This window comes from Thunnus maccoyii, chromosome 21 (genome assembly GCF_910596095.1).
Source record: "Thunnus maccoyii chromosome 21, fThuMac1.1, whole genome shotgun sequence".
Classification (NCBI taxonomy): domain Eukaryota; kingdom Metazoa; phylum Chordata; class Actinopteri; order Scombriformes; family Scombridae; genus Thunnus; species Thunnus maccoyii.
The window spans coordinates 20,418,424-20,425,115 of NC_056553.1; the positions used below are offsets into that span (position 1 = coordinate 20,418,424).

The 6,692-nt window shown below is 37.1% G+C and overlaps 1 protein-coding gene across 3 annotated transcripts in view; it reads right to left on the reverse strand.

Moving 5' to 3' along the window:
* The window catches only part of adarb2 (adenosine deaminase RNA specific B2 (inactive)), a 385,455-nt gene that overhangs the window by 297,244 nt on the left and 81,519 nt on the right, over positions 1-6,692 (reverse strand). The gene's annotated exons all lie outside the window — the stretch shown is intronic.

The window sequence follows — 6,692 nt, forward strand, 5'->3', positions numbered from 1 at the left end:
ATGACACTTTAATTATTTAGTACATACTGTATGGAGTATCAATGTAATAATTACTAAGTCCATATACCAGACAAGTAATGCGGAGGAAGATGAGAGGTTAGGAAACAAAGCAGTAACAACTTTATGTTAAAGAAGGACTTAAATAACAAGAATTTGAAATAATAAAAAAGTATAAATAAGTTATGCTGTATGTAGTTTTAAATTACTGAGTAGCTACTTAATAATAGGATACAGTAATATAGTAATATACGGTGGATAACAGGACAGGAAACATTATAATATGGGATATCAGTGCCAATAATTAAACTATTTATGGCATCACTACTAAAAAAAACAATAAACTTAAGGAAATTACAAGTTTTTTCATGTGGAATAATTAATATAGTGTACATTATTGTTGCTGGCTGAGCTGTGTATAGATGAAAAAGTATGTGTTTGAATGATGATACAATACTGGGAAACAGTAATGTTGTTTTGGGATCTAATGTAGGATCCATCAAAACTGATATAAGGAAGAACCTGGACCAGTCCTTTCACATCATGATGGGTATAGAGCTAAATACATCGAATTTCACATCTTTATTGGACAACAAACAGTATAAAGAATAGTGTGGCAAGATATTACCCCTTTCAGATGTGAGCACAATAAGACAATAAAAGTGCCATATGTATGACTTTTCATACCTATTGTAAAAGGTCCCCTCTGAATGCAAATGTATTTACACACTTATTCCCTGTACATCCTCGCTTACCTGCTGGTGTTTACCCACTCAGTATTCACAGGCACCTGTATGTACAACATATTTACATTGCAATATGTCGGCTGTAATCTAAACCTTGTTATATTTTAATTGTATTTCGTCACTGTGGTTGTTGTACCTGTTTATTAAGCACCTTGTAGCTTATAATTTAATTTATCATTTAATAATTTCTACCATGAATTTGTTTACATTTTTTAAGTTGTATTGATAAGTGGTTGCACTTTTAAAAAAAGTTTTGAGCTTGGTGTTGACTTGTTCCATGCAGCACAGCTGTAAGGCAGCTGTTATTCCACTGGGATGGGTAAAGATTGAACTCTTTCCCTTTGGGTCACAATATCTGCTAAAACCTTATCCCGACAAACCGAGCAATCTGAATGACAACCTCCAGCCAATAAACAAACAATCAATGTGAGTCTATTGCACAAACCTGCTCAAATTGGGACATGATTTCCCCTGGGATACAAGTAGCAACTGAGCAATGCAATAAGAGACGAGCTTCGTGGTGCAAAATTACAAGCAGGAAATGTAATTTGACAAAGATTGAGGTTCTCCTTAAGGGACAGATGGCCGCTGGGATATGAAATGGTGTCATGAGTGACCTCAGCTGGGAGGGAGCAGTCACAATCAGCCTCAACATTTTCACTAATGCCTGATAGTTTATTAGATGGTATATTGGTATTTCAGTAAGAATATAGGGGCCTTTATTAAAATGTGTCACGTATCAGCTGATTAACATTGTTGAGCTTTGACGCAGTAGGCTATAATGGAAGGTCTTCTCTGCTCTGATACAGGAAAAACAAACTGTATAATACTGCAGTTTTTAGATATGCTAGCAGCGTAGCTCTATGGATGGCAATTTAAGTCGGTCGGTTCACCACTTTGGTCCAGACTGAAATATCTCATCAACTATGGATGAATTGCCATGAAATTTGGTAGAGACCTTCAACTTATCCCTGAGGGTAAGTTGTCATTTATGACCAAATACCTATAAAACTAATGACATTCCCATTAGCCAAAGTAAGATACACAGTAAACATTATATTTGCTAAATATCAATGTTAGCTTTGTCATTGTGAGCATGTTAGCATGCTGACGTTAGCATTTAGCTCAAAGCACTGCTGTGTTGAAAAACAACGCCACAGAGCTGCTAGCATGACTTTTACTCTTTTTATTTGATTGACTTATTACTTTGAACATTTAATTCATTCACTGCTACCAGTCCTTACAACACAATGATGAATATTGGCAGAAAACATATTAGCAATCAGTGTAAAAGTGTTATTTAGAATCTCATTTTAGTTGAGGCCTATAAAGCTAAAACTCATTATTAGCTGTCGCATGCCTGACAACACACATTTGTGTAAATACTTTTATTTAAATGATTTTCACCAAAATATGTCTGGTTTAGTTTTCTGTGGAACAGCTGCCTTCACAAATGATACTTATGTTCAATGTGCTGTATCACTAGCTGATACTGCAACATTACAATTTAATCTTGCAGTTAATGAAAACTTTTTTTTTTGCTGCTATAAATATCAGGAGTCTGGTATAATAGGTAAGACAATATAAATATAATGTAAGAATTGCTGCATTTTAAAAGTTCTGCATGGAAAATACAGAAGAAAAACTATGTAGTTAGGAGAATTGGTGGCCACTACAGCTTCACAGAAAAGCAAAGAATAACACACACTTAACTCAAATTTCATCTACAGATACCGAAGAAAAAACACTTTTGGAAGTGCAGAGCAAAATGACCACAAGAGTGGGTGCTTAGCAACAATGATGGAGACAAAAATAGGCTACCACTAGAAGCAGCTACATATAGATGTAATAGTTTAAAATAATAACTTGACTCCAAAGTCAGCGTTTGATTTAATTTTCTGTCTGAAACATCTATGAAAGCGTACAGAAGTCAGACCTTTTTATAAAGGTCTGACTTTTTAAAAGCAACCTTTCATTGAACGTCATGCCCGGGGAGCTTTACTGTACCTGCAGGCTACCACACCATTTTACCTCCGATGTCACATTTCCACCCTTGCTCCTGATAGTCTCTCAACACACCATTAAATCTTATCAACACCAAAGCCAGACATGAGGGCATTCATTTCCCTTCAATGCAGTTTATTCAGCCATTCTCTTCACATTCAGAGTCATTTCCATTACAGACATCTAGGATGAAGCTAACAGAGTGTAACAGGCAGAGACAGAGGCTCAGTTTCCCCGTGTGAGCCAGCTCTTTAAATACACAGGTCTATTTACTGTACAGGTACTGTGTGAAAACAACGCTGATGGCAACCCGCCAGCCAGTAGATCCTTCTCTGAGCTGTTTACATCCCTATACAAGAGCGATAATACTGCTGTTTCTCACGCTTTTCTGAGAATCTGTGGTTAGTTTAATTGGAAGCTTAGTGCTATAACGCATGCTTAGGCTATAATCAAGTAATATTACGTAAAATGAGCTGCTGGTGCATAAATAAAACTCCCACAAATCCATTTAAACTAAAAAGCAAAGATAAAAACATTGTACAGATGCTGTATATTTAAGTCACATGGATTAAAATGTCTTTGTCATCTGTACACGGCTTAGTTTGAAACTGTACCCAGATAACCTACTGTGCTGTATGTAGCAGATGATATAATTTGACAGATACAGAGCTTTTATGTTACGTGAGTTAAAAAAAAAAGAAGCTGAAGGCAAAAATTGATGAATGCAGATAAAATACAGATGAAAAGGTTCTACTTGAGATTCCAGCTGGCAGCGTCATCTCTGCAATTTCCAGCAAAGCCATCTTCTCAGCTACCCCGTGGAGTGAAACCATATGATTGCTGTAAACACCTGAGGGGTAAGGAGGATTGCTAATGTAAAGGAAGAAGTGGGAGATAAAAAAAGAAGTGACTTGGCACAAGTTAGATGGAAGTACTATTTGAGAGTAATGGATCATTTACAAGAAACACTATATGTTTGTTTAGCATGGTTTTACTCATTTCTGATGTGGACATCTTTACCAATTCTTTATCTTCAGATTTTACTAGAACATTGCAAGTTTATTTGTATAGTGCCTTTCAACAACGACTCAATTTAAAATGTTTCACGTAAGATATTTGGACAAGAGATAAAAGAAATACAATGTACTATCAAAGGACAGGTAGGATATAAAAAGAGTAAAATAAAATAGAGGATCAAAATAAACTGAAATTGAAATAATACATAGGAAAGTTAAAATTATAGTGCATTTACAATTTAAGATATGAATTAACAGTCCCAGATTGGGTGTAGTAAAAGACAATGGCCTTGCTAAGCCTTTGAAATCAGTTCTCTGACACATAGTAAGCCAGTGATGTGATCCATCTGGCAGCAGAGTTCTGAATCAGCTGTCGCTGGACTTTTTAGAGAAGTCTGTGAAGACATCATTACAGATGAAGAGCCTGGACGTTTTTCTGGAAGAATCTTCTGATCTCTGCAGTAATCTCACCACATGACGTCTCAGATGGACACAGGCATTTTCAAAAAAGCCTTGAGTTTATTAATGTGAAATACTGTAGCTCGATTGGAGACATCCATGATGCAACAGTCTGTCTTTACAAGTTAGACCCTGATGTGCCTTTATGACTGATTTTCAGGCAGATATACAGAATTTATGGTACCATGTAATGAAATGACATTTAAGTCTGTGCAATAGGTTTGGGTATCCCAGACATGCCATCAGTACAGTAGCATATGACCAGAACACTCCATTCTAAGACTTTTGCATCTGAGATAGAGCACAGCCTTTTAGCACAATTAAGTTCACTATTTTCTGTATGTGATTTTATGAATGTCATTTTCAGACAATGGTGCGCACCATGATTGTAATCCCTTATTTACATAACTCACACTTGCCTGTGCATCAATGTATGAATGAATAACTTATTCTGTATCTCCAAATGAGTGATACTGCCAAATATATTTCACTGTGGCTGGTTCTTTGTTTCATTAAGACTTTCCTCTGGATGACATCCTGGGGAAAAAAAGTTTCTCGTGACTGCTACCAGCTAATCTGACAAGAAAAAACAGGTAAAAAAAAAATAGGATGATTGAATAAAAAGCACATTCAAAGCATTCAAATTAGAGGTTTCAGTCTGAAGAAAACCCTCTGAGATATTTCAATTGATGATTTTAACTTTTTCATTAATGTGTCCATGTAGTCATGAATTTCAAAGGTTATTGAAACCTCTTTGGATGAGTGCAGGAACTGTGTATAAGATGGAGAAGCTGATCACGTCTCGTCTACGTGAATATTACTTATGCAGTAAGGACATCTATACATAGACCCCCATATTTTTCCCCCACATAAAGTGTTGATGAAATACTGTTTAGAGTACACAGTAAAGGAGATCTGTCCAAGGGGAGCAGGAATGATGACGACTCAGCATTTGATTAAAACGTAATGGTATATATCCATAGACTGTAAAGAATATGGATGTAGTCAACGTGATGTCACCCACTGGTTTGCGAACTGCCGTTTTGAAGTTGAAGCCTCGAGTGTAGCGATTTGACCATCACCATCTTGGATTTGGCCGTTGCCATGTTTGATTTTTGGAGCCAGAAGTGACCATATTTGACGAGGCTGAAGTTGACATAGAGTTAAGCTAACCATCGCGCTAGCTGCTAGCTTGGTTAGCACGACGCATTTACAATCTATGGTTAACAGTGATCATGCTAATGCTAATGCTAATTTTCGTTAGCAAAAAACAGGCCTAAAACCGTTAAAACAAAATGTACTCACCGGAAAAACTGATCATCCGACTCATTGATGGGTCTTTTATTAAAACCAAACGCCGAACAAGACTTTTTTTAGGCGATTACAATGTTCAATTAACTTAAGTGAACTGAAAACACACTGTGGAGTAGCAGCGGCTACGCTTATATGCAATGGTTACGTTACGTAAGCGACGTCGTCGCCGTGGTAGCGCCTTGTCAATCGCAACATAGCCACGCCCTAAATACTTTATCGTCTATTTTACTCTAAATGGGAACATGATTTACGAAATGAATATCATGCTGTATGGAAGAAGACTTGAAACTACCGATTGAGATCATAAACTCATTAAGACACAGTTTACTGAGGTGATAAATCAAATGAGAAGTAGGGTCATTTTCTCATAGACTTCCATATAATCGGACTTATTGATGCAGCCAGTGGAGTCGCCCCTGATGGCCATTAGAAAGAATGCAGGTTTTGGCGCTTCCGCATTGGCTTCATTTGTCAGCCCCGGAGGTTGCCGCTTGTATATATCACGTAGCCTATTGCACTCTTATTATGTTTGAGTGAAGATATCTTTGGTAATTCAAATTTAGCAGACCCTATTGCATTATAATAACATGTTGTATGTGGTAGATGTGGATAAAATAACTAATCATTGTAGATGATTAGTTATAATTGGGCAGCACAGTGGCTCAAGTGGTAAGCAAAGGTCCTGGGTTTGAACCCCAGCCACCCCAGAGCCTTTCTGTGTGGAGTTTGCAAGTTCTGTGTGGGTTTCCTCCCACCATCAAAGACATGTATGTTAGAGTTAATACTCATGTCAGTGTCCCTGACCAAGGTACTGGCAAAAAAGAACTGGAGTCAGTCCCTGGACACTGCACTACGGCTGCCCACTGCTCCTAGTGTGTGTGCATAGGATGGGTCAAAAGCAGAGGATCAATTTTATTTCAATGTATGTGAGTACTGAGAAATGAAATCTTAATCTTAATTACTTGTAATTTGATCTTGATACCACAGGATGGAGACAGAGAGTCAGAATCTACTTGGAAAAACTCTTGTTTCATGTTTGTCAGGAGGAATTTTGAGCAAATTTAATAGAATCTGACCTGCAGTAAGGTGAAACCTCAGAGCACAGCTGGTCATGACATCTTGTCATATACAACCAAAGCTCTAAATAGCTTTTATG